Here is a 15685-nt window from a genome sequence, read left to right as displayed (position 1 = left end):
AGCATGCTCTTATTGTTTACATCAAGACTTTCTTACCATGTGACTGGATCAGCGTCACTGAAATGAGTGGTTCAGAGTTTGAAGTCTAAAACCTTTCACCTCGAATATAAAACTGAAGTATTGTGAACAGAACTGCAGAACAGACACACCTGTGTGACACTCCCCTCCTACTGCACAGGAATCCACACGTAAGGCCTTTTCTTCTTTCTTTACGTCTTCTTCTGCTGCATTTACAGATGTTGAATTCCCAGACGTTTTCACTGTATATTTAACATTATTACCAAGTTCAGGGTCTTGGTGAAATATTTCACTTCACTGTGTCAATAAGTTTCAGTTTATTATACGATTTGAAACTGTTTGTCTAAACTAGGACTCAAGGGGCCACTTGTAAAACCTTTTATGATTGCAAGGGTATATATGACCTTTTTCTTTTTTTCATGGCTTATTATTTAACGAAAAGTCCTTACATGTGTTCTTTAATATAAAAACAAGGTGTAATTTCAATTGGTACTGTATTCAGAAAATCAAGGTAAATGTAAAATAATTATAAATTATACACAAGAAAGCTGCACATATGAAGTTAAAACTTGTTTCAGTGGAGTCCTTAAAGAAAAACTCTTTAAAAACTTGTGGTTTCAGTTTAGTTCTCATTAAAAAGTTGCCATGCACTAACACCGATCTAAATCTAATAAACCCAGAGCAGTCAAACAATGATTTTTTATTGACCAATGTTTGTCGCAATAGCACTGTAATGTTTGGCATGGAATACTACTTTACTTCAAATACTGTGCAGTGGGAACTGAATATTATATGCTTTAAAAAAAGATAAACAGTACATATAATTCTTTGATAAACATTTCAATCAGTAGTATGCATGTTACATTATTTTGGCATGACCTGATCATGTTACATCTTTAATTCAAGGTGCTAAAATCTTTTAGCATTCTCATTCATCATAATAAAAGATGCTGTCGACTTAGCTTAATAATAATCAATCAACCCCCTACAAGATGTTCATAGGGCCACAGAACATTTTTAGCTGGCAGTAAATGCCACTCTGGGGCCATTGATGGCATTTAGCCATGTATTATGATTAAATACATTTTTGTAAAATAGCAACATACTGATATTATAGGAGATGTTTATCAATAATTTTCCTTTGGCTCCAGGTCAGTGCCACAAAAACAATTTTGGTGTCCAGAACTAAGCGCTTATGAACAAAGATTCACATACAGTGTAATGATATACTGTACATACTATATACTGCATTAAGGATTTTATGGTAGCATGATATTCCCAACATAAAGTGCGTTTACGCCATGTCAGAATTACTGTAATCACGAGATTCGACTTGTAAAAAGTATTCATGTCTTAACCCGTAGTTAAACTCTGAATTTTCTTAAAGTTTCAGCTTGCATCACCTCACTGTCATGCAGATATACTCAAAATAGCGGCATCTTGTAACATTTTTCATCAATACTCAGTTTATATTGTTAATATCTTAATAATGCAAGAATAATCTGAAAATAAAAGACATACAATACAGTTTAATGATATAAAATTCAATAACTAGGCCTATGTAACTGGTCCTACTCGTACCGCTCTGAGCAGGATTCAAAAGAGTGTCACCGGCATGGGAGGCAGGCGTACTAACATTGACGGCAAAGACCACAGTCTCTAACGTCAGTCACAAGAGCATCTCTTAAAGGTACTCTAAGAGATGTTGGGTGACGTCACTTTTTGTTGACGTTCAAAGTATTGTCAAACAAAACGGAGGCTAGCCCTTCTGCCGGCAGAGTTCTCACCACCTTTTGAACGCTTTTCCGATGTAAATTCGGGACTTTGCGCGTTCCTTCTCCTTTTCCCCATTCTTTGTTATTTGTTATTTGGGCTGTCTACAGAGACCGCGTCTTTTTACAGTCTGTTCAGGGGACAGGCAGCTAGCGGATAGTGAGGAGATTGCTGTATGTGACAAAAAATGTTTTGGCCTAAAAACACGTGACATCGCTTAGAGCACCTTTTAGGCCTCTTTACTACAGTACCTGGCCTCTGTTACACTCACCCCCCTAAACCTCCCTCACATCCGGGTCATGGCGCCAACATAATACTCACACCGCTCAGAATGGGATTCAAACCAGCATCATCAGCATGGGAGGTGGGCACACAAAAAAGGATGGTAAAGACACAGGGCCCTATCATACACCCGGCGCAATGCAGCACCAGGCGCAACACAAGCGTTTTTTGCTAGTTTCAGCCCGACGCAGTTCCCTTTCAAGGGAACTCGCGTTGCGTCGAATTGACGCTATGGGGAACGCTTTGCGTGATGACGTCTTGAGGCACATGTAAAATCAGTCCAATGGTGTGGTGGAACGTCAGAGGCGGGTGACGTCACGTACCAGGAAGCTATAAAAGCCGGCCCGAAACAGAAAACGAAAGCTTTCTGAGTCTTCAGTTGCGCTCTGTGTGAAATCTGTCTGTATATTTGGTGTTGTCTGTCTATATCATATATATATATATTCAGTATGGCGAGCAAGCAGCAGTTTAGAGTGTGTGTCCATCCCTGCCCGCGTTATTTAACGGGAGGTGATACTCACGCTCTTTGTGTTGTTTGTTTGGGTGAGGAGCATGCCCAGTCAGCACTCGAGGGTGGTGACTGTGTGCATTGCGACGCGCTTCCATTGCGTTCGCTCCGATCCCGCTTGGCTCGGTTCAATCCCGATCGCGTTCCCCAGGGCTCTGGTCCCGCCGCTGCCGAGGCACGGCGGCAATCACAGACCTGGGGTTCGCAAATGGATCTATCAGTGGATGTTGAGACGGGCTCTGCCTTATCTCAGCCTCCTTCTGATAGATCCAGTGCCTCTCATCAGGGTGTGGAAGCACGCGTTGCGGTTTCTTCCCCCGCGATGGAGGCACCAATACTGCAATTGTCCAGCTCTGAGGAGTTGGACGTTGTTAGTATTGACGCTGAGTCTGAGGATTCGCCACCTCAGTCTCATGCGTTTGAAGAATTGCTTGATGTTATCACTAGAGCTGTCGAGCGATTATCTATTGAGTGGCCAGAAGATAGGCAGGGCGCTCGTTCGAAAAGCAAGCTCGATGAACGTTTCCTGCCATCTCGTGCACAGCCTCAGTGCAGAAGCCTTCTGTTTTTCCCCGATCTCCACACCGAGGTGTCGAGATCGTGGGGGAAACCAGTGTCATATCGAGTGTATACTGCACAAACATCACACTATTCATCCATTCACAATTATAAAGAGCATGGTTATGGGGAGATGCCGAAGGTGGAAGAGACGCTCGCGAGCTATCTCTCTCCAGCAACGGCATCTTCTCTGAAGGCTCCTGCACTTCCATCCAAGCCAGTAAAAGTTACATCTTCCCTGGTTCATAAAGCTTATGCCGCCGCCGGTCAAGCTGCAGCGTGTTTACATACAATGTCCATAATGCAGGCTTACCAGGCTGAGTTATTGGGTGATTCTGAGGATGGCGGGGGTATTAGTGCTGATACGGTGTCTGAACTGCGTAGAGCCACAGATTTGTCTCTCAGGGCCACCAAGGAGACGGCTAAATCCATCGGCCGCTCTATGGCAGCCCTGGTGGCCACTGAGAGGCATCTGTGGCTCAACTTAAGTGACATAAAGGACAAAGAAAAACATGTTCTTTTAGATGCACCAGTATCCACGCAAGGGTTATTTGGAGACGCAGTTAATAGTGCTGTAGCGAAGTCACAAGTAGCTTCAAAACAGGCAGCTGCACTTCAGAAACTTCTCCCCCGCCGTTCTTTCTATGAGGCTGCTGAGCGGGAGCAGCCTCACTCCTCTAAAAAGAGCGCTGAGCACCGCGCCACTCAGAAACAGAGCGTTTCCTCCCGTGCTCCCCCACAAAAATCTCGGGGACACGGAGGGCGCTCTCAAACCCAGCAGTCTTCGAGGGGTAAAACGGATCTGCGGACCGTTATTACCGCCAAGAAGGCTGCTGGGAAAAAGTCCTGATGTCTGAGGGCTCAGGACAAATGAGGGTAGTCCCCCCGAAGCAGAGCGGTTAACACCTCTTTTCACGGTGCCCGTCTCTCTTCGGTGCCCTCAGGGGACCGTTCTGCCAACCCTGCCGCCTCCGGTGTTACAGGGCGCAGCGGTCTCCGGCGAGCACATATCTCAAGGTCCACCCGGAAACGTAGTGGCCTCGGGATGCCCGCCCCCTCTGAGGAGGGTGCTAGAGCAGTCTGTTCGGTCGTTCCCTGCCGGTGCGCCGTTACAGGGCGACGAACCGACTACTCAACAGCAACACAATCCAGAAACCAGTCTCGAGAGGCTGGTACCTCTAGTAGAATCTTTGACAGCGTGGAAGCTACTGTCAAATGTTTCTCGTTGGGTCCTGCAGACCGTGGCAAAAGGGTATCAGATACAATTCTAGAAACGCCCAACTCGGTTTATGGGGGTCCTGCCCACAGTGGTGGGCCCCGAGCAGGTTCTGGTTATGGAACAGGAAGTAAACACTCTGTTAGAGAAAGGGGCCATAGAATATGTACCTCCCTCCGACAGGGAAACCGGGTTTTACAGCCGGTACTTCATAGTTCCAAAGAAGGACGGGGGATTGCGTCCCATTTTAGATCTTCGAGTTCTGAACGAGTCATTCATTCAGCTCAAGTTCAAAATGTTAACATTGAGACAAATCGTGTCACAGATCAGGTCCGAGGACTGGTTTGTCACGATAGACCTCAAGGACGCATATTTCCGTCCTTGTCATTGGAAGTTCCTGAGGTTTGCTTTCGGGGGCAAAGCATACCAATATCGAGTTCTTCCATTCGGCCTGGCTTTATCACCCCGCACTTTCACCAAATGCGTGGATGCAGCTCTGGTGCCTCTGCGCCTCCAGGGTGTTCGCATCATGAACTACATCGACGATTGGTTGATTTTAGCTCAGTCGCATCAGATGGCGGTTCAACATCGAGATGTTGTTCTCGCCCATATGAAAGAGTTGGGGTTACGGCTGAACGTATGAAAGAGTTGGGGTTACGCCTTTCTACATTTTAGAGGACCACTGTTTTAGGCGTGGTTTGGGATTCAGTGTCGATGCAGGCGCGCCTGTCACCGCCACGCATAGATTCCATCCTTGCAGTTGTGAAAAGTGTAAAGCTAGGCCAGCTACTCACTGTCAAACAGTTCCAGAGACTGTTGGGTCTCATGGCAGCAGCTTCCAACGTGATACCTTTTGGACTACTGCACATGAGACCCCTGCAGTGGTGGCTCAGGACCAGAGGGTTTTTCCCCGAGGGGCAACCCATTTCGCACAATCAAGGTCACGCGGCGATGCCTACGTGCCTTGGTTATGTGGAAGAAACCTTGGTTCCTGTCCCAGGGCCCAGTGCTGGGAGCTCCTTGTCGTCGCAAACTGCTAACGACGGATGCTTCCCTCACGGGTTGGGGAGCGATCCTGAGGGTCGCTCATCTCAAGGTCTGTGGGAAGACCATCATCGTTCCTGGCATTATATAGCCTAGAGATGTTAGCTGTCTTCCGGCTCTGAGGAGCTTTATCACAGGTCTCAGGGGACACCATGTGTTAGTACATACGGACAACATGTCGGTAGTCGCCTATATCAACCACCAAGGGGGTTTGCGCTCGCGCCCATTATCCAATCTGGCACGCCATATCCTCTTGTGGTCCCAGGGGAAGTTGCTGTCACTCAGGGCAGCCTACCTCCCCGGGGTTCAGAATATAGGAGCAGACACTCTGTCGAGACAGGGGCCGAGGCCCGGGGAATGGAGGCTCCACCCCGAGGTGGTGGAGCTGATATGGACGGAGTTTGGCCAAGTATAAGTGGATCTGTTTGCGTCTCGAGAGACGTCTCACTGTCCACTTTGGTTCTCCCTCACGCATCCAGCTCCTCTGGGACTGGATGCTAGGGTACAGACGTGGCCGAGGCTACGTCTGTACGCCTTTCCCCCAGTTGCTCTGCTCCCGGGAGTTCTGGAAAGAGTTCGCAGGGACCGGGTTTGCCTGCTTCTTATAGCCCCGCGCTGGCCGGGCAGAGTATGGTTTCCCGATCTTGTGTCCCTCCTCGACGGGCATCCTCTGGAGCTTCCTGTCAGGAGGGGCCTTTTGTCCCAAGCAGGGGGCTCAATATTTCACCCCCGCCAGAACTGTGGAACCTGTGGGCTTGGCTTCTGAGGGGGCCCAGCTCATAGAGTCAGGTCTCTCAACTGAGGTTGCTGAGACCATTCTACAGTCCAGAGCTCCCTCCACGAGGAAACTTTATGCCCTGAAGTGGAGAGTTTTCACTTCTTTGTGTAGTGACCGTCGGTTGGATCCAGTCAACTGCCCAATTGGTACAGTTCTGGAGTTCCTGCAGGACCGGTTCACTGCAGGTCTGACCCCGTCCACTTTAAAGGTTTATGTGGCGGCCATAGGTGCTTACCACATTCCTTTGGGTGGAATGTCTGTGGGGAAAGACCCTTTGGTATCTCGTTTCCCTCGTGGCACTTGGAGGTCCTCCTCCCTTTCGAAAAGCGGACCAGGAGGCGAATAATTTGCTTTGCCCTGTTCAGGCGTTAGACGCATATGTCCACAGAGCTGCCCTGTGGCGTAAGAGTGATCAATTGTTTGTTCGCTTTGGGTCCCCTAACAAAGGAGGTCCAGTGTCTAAGCAAAGGATGAGCAAGTGGGTGGTTGAGGCTATCTCACTTGCTTATGAGGCGGCTGGACAGCCTTCTCCTTTGGCTGTCCGGTCGCACTCTACTAGGAGTATGGCGGCCTCTAAGGCCCTTATATCAGGAGTATCTTTACAGGACGTTTGTGATGCGGCAGGCTGGTTCTCTCCGCACACCTTCGTCAGGTTCTACTCGTTATTGTCTTCCTAGTGCTGCGCAATTGATTTCACACAGGACAGACATTTGTAGCTATGGTGGCGTTGGTATAGACGTTCCCCATAGCGTCAATTCGACGCAACGCGAGTTCCCTTGAAAGGGAACGCCTCGGTTACGACTGTAACCTCGGTTCCCTGAAGAGGGAACGAGCGTTGCGTCACCTTGCCATATCTCCTTCATGCCTGTCAGCACGACTTCAGACTCTACGAAGCTTTCGTTTTCTGTTTCGGGCCGGCTTTTATAGCTTCCTGGTACGTGACGTCACCCGCCTCTGACGTTCCGCCACACCATTGGACTGATTTTACATGTGCTTCAAGACGTCATCACGCAAAGCGTTCCCCATAGCGTCAATTCGACGCAACGCTCGTTCCCTCATCAGGGAACCGAGGTTACAGTCGTAACCGAGGCGTTATCATTTTTCCATCGCAGTTATCATTTTCACGTCCTGCGCCTCGTTGTTTAAATAGCAAATGCATTTACGCCTATTTGTGCGCCCATGTGCTGGTCTGAAAACAAGGTGTGTTCAGGCGCATTGTTGGCGCATTGCTATTTTGAGGCAACTGAAATAGACTGCGCCATTGACCAACTGAAACCTGGTCTAAAGTCAATGGTGCGATATTATTTTTGTTATTTAAAGGGTGCGTTAGTAATGTGCGCCTATTGGCGGATTCAAAACGCACATTCACCATAGCGCCATGGTGCGATCTGCCATGGCGCGAGTGCAACTGGCTTTTAAAGGGAATGGGAGATGAGACTCGGATTGGTTTATTGCACATTACGCCCAAAACACACCCATTACTCATTATGAGAATAGGGGCAACCCTTTTTGACCATGCGCCGGGCGCACCGAACATATTTGCCGTCATTAAACTAGCAAAAGTGGATTCGGACACGCACTAAATGCACTTGTGCCGTGCGCTTTAGACCATGCACTTAGATGGTTAAAATAGGGCCCACAGCCTCTAATGTCAGTCGCTAATGCGCCTCTTGAGGCCTGGGGAGTGAGGTTTAACTGCCCAGCTCTTTACTAGTTGGCATAATGTCTTTTGTTTTGTCTATTTATTACTTAAATTACATGATTCATTTTGGTCTTAGTAGTGTTGCCATAGAAATGCATAATTCTGAGTCAAACGACGTGAACAGCTAGTAGAACGTCCAGGTTATCATTTAATAATTACAACATGGCATGAAAACATTATTTTAAATGAGGAGATGACTAAAGGCCGAATTATTCACAAGAAAAAAGAAAAAGACTGCTATTGCTCAAATAAAAATAAAAAAATCAGGAAAGCTGCACCTGCAGTGTGTAAACCAAGTACTGTAATAGTGCTTTGCCAACAGTTTATCCAGGAGATCTATTTGATTGTGAAGAGAATCTGGGCGTTGGGTTTAGACTGCTTCAAAAACAGCATAATCACTCAGAATGGCTGTATTAAGGCAAAGTGCTTAGGCAGGAGCGATACGAAAACAACACTCAAGTGTTCATCGTATAGTTCTGACGCAGTATGTTCTCTTAGGTGCATGTAATAAACAGGCACAAAGTGCATGGAAATATGAGTCATAAGCATTAGCCAATGAGAAAGAGTGTATGTTAATGATCAATCAGGGGCAAATGTGTAGAGCAAAATGTCAATCATAATGGCATAACCTCTTTGAAGTATTGCCGATATGCTATTTTAATTGAATGCATGTATGATGTACATAGAGTATGAGTGATTATATAGTTTAAGTTATTATGAAATGTTTTTTCCTCCTTACAAGTTGTTTATTTGTTTTTTGTCTCTGATAAGCCACTGAAATTTGGATGAGATTTGCATCAAGGGTACTTTAGGTAGATTTAAAAGCCTGTGAGGGAAACTGTTCCTGAGGGATTTATGGATATGCCATTTGGTATTTCTAAAGGTTATACTGTCCTTGAAATAGATTATGCTGAAATGTCATAGTAAAATAACTCGATTTTAAAAGTTATTTAAAGATAATATAAGTGTTGTTTGTCCATTCAAACCTTTCTGCTTAGATGAAAGCAAAAACTAGAAACAGAACAGGTAAGCTAAATCAAACAATTCAAACATTAACAGACAGTCTGTCTGACAGTATGATGGTCACTACTCCAATTTGCTTTTTATCTTCAGACTTGAACTGTTTTTTCTGCAATCACTTACAAAGTCAGCATGATGTATGATAGTGTTTTAAAATTTGTCCGGATTTTTTTATTTTTTATTGTTTCCCACCTAGATATGCATGAGGTTCTTTATCGAGTTTTTCATCAATCAAAGTGCGCTGCATTATGGCCCTCATTATAATACACTACTTCAACAACTTCTACTACTACTACTACTACTACTACTACTACTACTAATAATAATAATCATATACATCACTTTGGATTTCATATATACTGTATATTATTCATAACTGACTATTTAATTTAATGATTGAAATTAATTAATTAATTGAAATTGGCTAATAAAAAAAAAAAAAACATTTGAGTCCCACAAAATCTAACAAACCCGAATAGTGAAATTCATCAGTCTATAAAATTGAAACCGCACTTGTGATTAGGCTAACCCAAGAAAACCAGTATTTCTCCATTGTTTTACCTGTTTCCAAATAGTGTGATGTTCCTTTTCTGAATTTGGTTGAATTTCAACACAGTTCAGATATCTGCATGTGTGCAGAATGGTCTAAATAGACGTCAGCGACACGTAAATCTGACTGTGGTCCACGTACAGGTGCTGATTAAAAGGTGTTGGCGTAACACAGACTATCATGTAAGACTACTTTTATCACAAATCAGGCTCTAAAACAATTTTATTGCCTTTTGTTGCAAGGAAGAAAGAAAGATCATGAAACAGCATGAGTATGAGAAAATGTTCAACTATTTTGAACTCTTAACCACATAGTCTGTCAGCTCAGATTACCTCTCCAGTCTCATATGTGATTAAGACATGACTAAAATAATGTGATCGATTAATGTGACATTTTAGTTGCTTAGTGTAAATGAATGTAACGAATGCTGGATGCTCCCTGTCTCGCTTGTTTATCTTTCAGTGGCGCCTTGAAATGTTAGTTCAGGACAAGAAAGAGATTTATGATTTAATGAAAGTGTTTCTTTAATTAAAGTGCTTTATACTGATCTGTCACTGAACTTATTAAATGTTGTTTTTCTCTGTGCATCCAGTCATGAAGAAACTCATTGCTCAGATCTGAGCTACGATGAAACAGCAGATATGTTTGTCATCTGCCATATTTCAGCGTCTGTCTCTCAGAGGCATTTTGCCATTTCAGCGTCCCTCAAAAGCCACCTGCTGTGTTTGTACGGATCTCTTATTGCATTAACACACCATTGATTTAGACTAATACAGATTATCTTCAGTCCTTGAATAGCAAACAATAGATTTAATCTGGACTTTTGGCCTATTGTTGAAACAGATAAACTCATTTGATTACTCATTTGAAGGTGAAGCACCGTTGCAATGCCAACAACTTTTACGCAGGACATATGTTAGTCTGTGTCACACTTTTTCAAAGGAAATGCTTTTTTATTTCAAGGAGTAATTAAGCACAGATTGTAGATTGTAGACTTGCGCAATCTGACTGAGCTCATCATGACAAATCATAAATGAATTGTGGGCTGAATTGCATTATTTACTCATCCCCAAGCCGTTAAAATTATTATTTATTTTTTTATCTGTGAAACAAAGTTAGATGTTTTGCTTATTGTTCAAGCTGATCTTTTCCATATAAATAAAATGGATGGGGACTGAGAATATCAAGCTCCAAAAAGGGCAAAAAGAACTGAAGCATCACCATAAAAGTACCTACAATTGACTGCAGTTTCCAGCTGAACACCAGTGGCAGTAAAACACTATACACTTTTATTTATTTTTACAGAAATTATTATTACAGTAGCAGATTATCAATTCATAAAAACTTTTTTTTTTTTTTGCAGAGTCACAATACTACTGCATGTCTACCTTAAAAGACTTTGACAATAATGTATGATTTGTAAACTAATACATTTGAACTTTTGCATCATATAACCAGCTGCAGTGTTGTGATATAGCAAACTTGCTCGGTATATCTCGCCGTTGGTACAGCATTGCACTTACAATATGGAATACTTGTGTCCATGAAACATGAGTCGTGACACTCATCAGCGCAAAGCAAAGCAAAAATGGCGTGGTTGATTCAGCAAATACATTTTTTACCTCAAGTTTGATATGGCTGTAATTATTGGTTAGCTTTGGTTTGGTGACTGCCATTTCATTTCTAAACTGCCATAGAAATGATGAACTGATAGGTGTTGTTATATCAATAAAAAGTTGGACACAGTAATGATCATCTTTTTCAAAGAGAATTGGATGACTCATGTTTTAAAAAAATTATAAACTCTGTAAATATATAATGTAATGTAAAAATTTATAATTCTGCATTCTCAATTATCTTTGAAGCAGAGTGACTCTCTAGAAATTTCACTCTGAATCTCTGTGAAATGTGCATGAAAATCGAGAATTTATTACATGATTTAGTTTAAAACAATCAAGTCTAAAGCTCATATTCCTATAGAATTCCCTTAAATATGCAAGAATGTTACTTTTTTATGGATTAGGTAATGGGAAATTTTAGTGGCAGAGATTCCACATATGCATCCGCTTCACTCTACTAGAACATACACTCACCTAAAGGATTATTAGGAACACCTGTTCAATTTCTCATTAATGCAATTATCTAATCAACCAATCACATGGCAGTTGCTTCAATGCATTTAGGGGTGTGGTCCTGGTCAAGACAATCTCCTGAACTCCAAACTGAATGTCAGAATGGGAAAGAAAGGTGATTTAAGCAATTTTGAGCGTGGCATGGTTGTTGGTGCCAGACGGGCCGGTCTGAGTATTTCACAATCTGCTCAGTTACTGGGATTTTCACGCACAACCATTTCTAGGGTTTACAAAGAATGGTGTGAAAAGGGAAAAACATCCAGTATGCGGCAGTCCTGTGGGCGAAAATGCCTTGTTGATGCTAGAGGTCAGAGGAGAATGGGCCAACTGATTCAAGCTGATAGAAGAGTAAATCTGATAGAAGATTTGGCGTAAACAGAATGAGAACATGGATCCATCATGCCTTGTTACCACTGTGCAGGCTGGTGGTGGTGGTATAATGGTGTGGGGGATGTTTTCTTGGCACACTTTAGGCCCCTTAGTGCCAATTGGGCATCGTTTAAATGCCACGGCCTACCTGAGCATTGTTTCTGACCATGTCCATCCATTTATGACCACCATGTACCCATCCTCTGATGGCTACTTCCAGCAGGATAATGCACCATGTCACAAAGCTCGAATCATTTCAAATTGGTTTCTTGAACATGACAATGAGTTCACTGTACTAAAATGGCCCCCACAGTCACCAGATCTCAACCCAATAGAGCATCTTTGGGATGTGGTGGAACAGGAGCTTCGTGCCCTGGATGTGCATCCCACAAATCTACATCAACTGCAAGATGCTATCCTATCTGTAACAAATGAATCCTCTGGAGGCAAGATGGAGCAGACCCAAATGCAACTTTAATTATAATAAACATAAAGACTGTAAACTAGTAACTCAAAACAAGAACCTGGACATGGCATAAACACAACTAGAAACATACAATACTAGACAAAGACACAAGGCAAACATGAGGGCTTAAATACAAGGGAACACAAGCTAAACAAGATAACAAGGGGGCGTGGTAAACTGAAACACCTGGGAAGACTAATCAACATAACGGGGAACAGCTGAACATGGGACAAGACACATGGCAGGATCACATGACAAGCAGGGAATCACATGACAGACAAGAACAAGGAACAAGACACAAAACCTTTTGTGACACTATCAATATGGGCCAACATTTCTAAAGAATGCTTTCAGCACCTTGTTGAATCAATGCCACGTAGAATTAAAGCAGTTCTGAAGGCGAAAGGGGGTCAAACACAGTATTAGTATGGTGTTCCTAATAATCCTTTAGGTGAGTGTATACTCAAAGTGGAGAGTTAAAAACATAAGAACTTACATGCAGCAACTTATACTATATTATATTATAGACCATATATTTTGAATATAAAAAACAAAATCAGAAAATCACTCTATCATGAATATCACCATACATTTAAAAATAAAGGTTCCAAACGGGGGTTTTCACAGTGATGCCACAGAAGAACTAAAGAACCTTTCGGTGAACAGTTCTTAAAATAACCTTTTTTTCTTTGCTTTTTTTTTTTTGCTTATTGTGAAGAACATTTTAATAATCTGAAGAATCTTGTAAACTATAAAGAACCTGTACAGTGGAAATGTTCCAGTGATGTTAAAGTTTTATTTCATCAAACCATACACTTTTTTAAATGTGTATACTGTCTTTCTATATTAAGGTATCTCGAATTTGCATCAGCTGACAACAACACTCTCAATCCTCTCAATGACTCTTTTCTTTTTGATAACATTACAACTGTCATTCTGTGTTTAGTGCATGTACTGTACGTGTGGGTGAACTGTCAATGCAGGAAACACATCCTTACACACACTTAATTAACACTTCAAAAATCACACTATTTTTGGAGGTGTAAAAAAACAGGATCTACCGCTGAATAGTCACTGAGGTGAGAAACATCAGCTATTTGGTGTAGATTTTAATGTAGAACTGTTAAAGAAGACACGGACACACATGGTGTAGATTTGAACTAACGTCTTTGTTTACTGAATTACATTACGTTTTCTACATTACAAACGCACCCGGCATGTTGCCATGTATTGTTCGCACTGTGCATGCTTACCGCACATGTGCATTAGGAATCAAATTGATGCTCAGAACGCCTTGCCTAAGGGCTGCATAAATCGTTCAGCAGAACCATTTGCCTATGTCAAGAATGGTGGGATTTTATGGTGATGAAATCCAAGGTACAAGGTAATTTGCTAAACTGATTACTTTTAAAGGGAGGTCCATTATCTATCTTCGCTACTTTTGGGATGCCAAACATTGAGAAAACTGTATCCATTACATGGATCAAAGCATTGTGATGAACTGAAGAACCTCTACCACTGGGTAGCGTGAATATTCATAATGATGAAAAGCATGTATTCACCTGTTTGTAGCGGACCATTGAAATCAGCACTGACTTCTTGACAGGCATTTTCAGGAAGCCTAGACATTTGCAATGGCTCAGAATGTGTCACAGGTGTGTTCTACTAGGAGTATGGCGGCCTCTAAAGCCTTATTATCAGGGGTTTCCCTTCAAGAGGTTTATGATGTGGCAGGGTGGTCCTCGCCGCTCACATTTGTGAGGTTTTGTAGCCTGGACCTGGACGCTGCCCCAGGGTCTCAGGTGCTTCTTACTTAGATGCTGACAGTTTTACATCAGGCAATTAAGTAAGGCGTATTGGATATTCTCGTTCCCAAATTGCATCGACGCATCGCAAGTTCCCTCGAAAGGGAATGTCTCAGGTTACAACTGTAACCCTAGTTCCCTGAGTAGGGAATGAGATGATGCGTCACCCTGCCATACTTCCTGCATTCCTGTGATCGACTTGCTTCGGCTATTTCGAAGCTAATGCCGGTTGGACTAGTTGACATACGTGCTTCAGCTTCAGACGCAATCACGCAGGGGTGTTCCAAAAGTGGCATCGACGCATCGTCTCGTTCCCTACTCAGGGAACTAGGGTTACAGTCGTAACCTGAGACGTTTTTTATCAGGTTAAACTTTGATTAGTCACTCAAACCTTTAAACCTCTCACCATCATATCCGCCATGTTTTGTAGTTTTTTGACACTTTTTACTCATGTTTGTTGTTCCTCCTCCAAAGCGCAATGGGTTGTGGGCAATATTAGTCTTTATAGTGTGCAGGGATCCACACTTCGAAAATCTTCCGGAAATAGTAGACCATCCGGGGACTTTTGACATACTGTTTTCAACATACAATGCTTTGGGACATAATTATTCTACACAGCTTATTCTAATTATTCTAATTATTCTATTATTCTACACTATTACACAGCGGACTTTTCCCTCCACAGACGCACGTCGGTAAACTAGCAAATGCATTTGCGCTCCCGGGGGAGGTTCAGCGCAAAGAGGAGGCGTGTTCCAAACGTATTTTGCATGTTTAGAAAACAATTCCGCCACTAACCAGGAAAAATCTAGTCAAAAGTCAGTGGCGCGTTGCGCACGTTATTCATATGCTATTTAAGGGCGCATTCTTGGCCATAATCAATGTAGCGTGTGCACTTTGCTTATCTCATCTTCACACAGACGCAGCAGTTCTCGTTTTTAGAAAACCATACATTATTACAAGGAAAAAATATTACACGAGGGAAATCATGCTTGTTTCAAATGTAATACACATTTGTTGTTCTAGTAAAGGTGTCTATTAAAAGAAAAGAGTGAACTAATGTTCATTGTGAAGAATTCTGATCATGTAAATCGCAGCTGTAGAGTTTAAACCTGTTTTGTATTTTGATACTATCACTGGCGGAGCTAGGGGGTGGCCAGGGTCTAAGCTTGGCCACCCCTTTGGCCACCCATCTCACAACTGCTGTTTCTGTCTCTTTTTTTATTGACAAAAATTGCGTTTTTTAAAACCACAAAAAACGTGAGACTTTTCAGACGCACACTCCAACTTCACCTCAGTGCCAGGCGCAAGTCAAACGAGTGCAGAAATGTGCAAGTGCCGAATGAGCTTCAGCAGAACACCAGACAGTGATATGCACATAGTAGCCTAAATATAGAGTCAATCTTTCTCAACTGGTGGGTTGCAAGACCGTTTTGAGTAAGTTGAATAGTGTGCAGTCAACAA

The 15685-nt window shown here is 42.9% G+C and overlaps 1 protein-coding gene across 1 annotated transcript in view; it reads left to right on the top strand.

Annotated features, from left to right (window-relative positions):
* The first annotated feature begins 130 nt into the window (after positions 1-130).
* The window catches only part of pde4cb (phosphodiesterase 4C, cAMP-specific b), a 121292-nt gene continuing 105737 nt past the window's right edge, over positions 131-15685 (top strand). The window contains exon 1 of the mRNA XM_082156651.1: positions 131-188. The gene's annotated coding sequence lies outside the window, so the exon portion shown is untranslated. The remainder of the gene's footprint in view (positions 189-15685) is intronic.

The sequence above is a fragment of the Leuciscus leuciscus genome (genome assembly GCF_965113295.1).
Source record: "Leuciscus leuciscus genome assembly, chromosome: 23".
In the NCBI taxonomy this organism is placed as follows: Eukaryota; Metazoa; Chordata; class Actinopteri; order Cypriniformes; family Leuciscidae; genus Leuciscus; species Leuciscus leuciscus.
This window is presented reverse-complemented; position numbering and strand designations above follow the sequence as displayed.